General features: G+C 51.9%; 1 pseudogene; it reads right to left on the reverse strand.

Annotated features, from left to right (window-relative positions):
- Positions 1 to 601: 601 nt before the first annotated feature.
- LOC119282813 lies at positions 602 to 1,426 on the reverse strand (annotated as a pseudogene).
- Between the last annotated feature and the right edge of the window lie 699 nt (positions 1,427 to 2,125).

Here is a 2,125-nt window from a genome sequence, read left to right on the forward strand (position 1 = left end):
GGAAGTGTCCACTTCCATGATGATAAATCGCGCGTCACAGAAGTGCTTTCGTCAAGGGTAACCGACACGTGGCATCCACCGTAATGGAACGTCTTTAAGCTATCGGGTCGGGTTTTGGATCCGATAACCCGTTAATAGCCCCGACCAATGGGGATTTTCCACGTGTAAAATCATCATTGGCTGGAGGAAACACGCGTCGGCTCATTGTTGGGACAGATGTCATCCACTCATTGGACAGAAGGCGCCTAGATACATCTATATTTTGACAAATGGAAGGCATATATTGTGGAATGGAGGGAGTGTTTGTCATCAAAATGGATAAAAAGGGACGTATCTAGAACTAAAATACGTCTACATACATCTCCTTTTATCCATTTTGATGACAAGTAGTACTTCTTACCCAAAGGAACTTTATATCCAACAGACACAAAATATCCGTTCGACTGTTGGAAATTACTGATCTGATGTCGAAGTAATTGCTGCATCACCACCAAAACCCACCATTTCTTAAGCTAAAGTAGACCGAGGTAATCCCTATATTAGCATATTACTAAGATAAACAGAAGGCACTGTAGAAACATTTAGGACGTGAGTGGTCAATCTGAATGTGGAGGGACACCAGCTTAGCCCCGGCCAGCAGCTTGGGCAGAACTGTGAAGAAGGTCAGCTCTTGCACGTCGACATCGCCGGGATCCTTGCTGCTTGTCACCTCCATTTCCACCTTGACGGCGTCGGTCGTGCCTTTGGGCTCCCCCGGCGGGCTGTTCGCCCACAGCTTGGCCACGTAGTGCGGTAGTGGGGACACCCCCGCTCTGATGCAGATGACCGACACGGCGATAGGCGCGCCGATCTCAAGCATGCCGCCGACCAAGAAAAATGCGCGGCCGTCCTCCTCCACGAACAGCAAGAGCCGTGGCTCCGAAAGTGGCACTTGCAGCTAGAGCACCTTGCCGTACTGGATCCTGTGCACGGGCATGGGATGCACGGTGCTGATGTGGTGGTAGAGCGCCGGTGGCGGGCCTTCGTAGCTGCAGACGGGCACGAGGCATTTGCAGGGCGAGAGCGGACACACGCTCTGGTGATCGGCGAGCTTGTGGTAAGTGACGTAGAGCCCACATCCTTCGTGCAGGCACTCCACCCTCACCGACGAAAGGACGGAGTCCACTGCAATGTTCCACACGTCGAAGCCACCGCCGCGCTCGCACTTCTGGCGCTGCCGCTGGTTCCTGGGGTGCTCGACGCGGCAGTCCGCACAGGCCAGGTGCCCTCCCTTGCATTGCAGAAATCAATCGAACAACACATCAATCAAGAAACCTGCCGAACGGACGAGGTGTATTCGAACCTCATACACTGGAGGCATCAAGGGGCGGAGGCACAAGGGGCAGTGGAGCATGGGGATGTCCATCGAGACCTTAGAGAGCTCCATCATCGGGTCCTGTTCGGTCTGCATGATCTCGCCCTCCTCGTGCACAACCATCTCTCGACTTGGGCCGGGGCATTACAAAGCTTTACCATCACATATTTTATACTACTTCAAGGTGCATTAAATCAACACATGCAAGTATCAAAAGGAGAGTCATGGCATGCATGCATGTGTTGTAATAATGCATCGATAAACGCAAATTATTGAAATATATCGAGTGCAGTGCTTTGATGTGTCGCGTCAACTCATACACCAACGAGAAGTTTGATTATCCTCTCCCTCGCGGACTTAACTGCACCTGCCTTTGGCTGTATGACAGGTTGGCCACCCACCTGTCGGGCCCACCTGTCATACACGCAAAGGCAGGAGAGTCCCTCCCTCGCCCATGAGCGTGGTGGCTGGCAAGACTAGGGGAAGCTTTCGCTACACGCTCTCCCTCCCGCACGCGGTGGACATGCAGTAGTTCAATCAGTGTTAGATGGCCAGAAGCGTACTGTAGTACTCCTCCAGTGCAGTAGTACTCCATCATTGTTCGACTTCCCGAAGAGGCAAAGAGCCAAGCGCAGCCCGGATGCTCGTGTGGCAGTTTCATGTGTAGAGTAGTCTAGGATAGCGTGTACTATGCCTGTAAGCTTAAAATCGTTGGGGTCGGCTCCATGCTATGTGGCCATATTGAAGTTTAAAAATATATTAAAATAGTCT

Source organism: Triticum dicoccoides, chromosome 3B (assembly GCF_002162155.2).
Source record: "Triticum dicoccoides isolate Atlit2015 ecotype Zavitan chromosome 3B, WEW_v2.0, whole genome shotgun sequence".
NCBI classification, from domain to species: Eukaryota; Viridiplantae; Streptophyta; class Magnoliopsida; order Poales; family Poaceae; genus Triticum; species Triticum dicoccoides.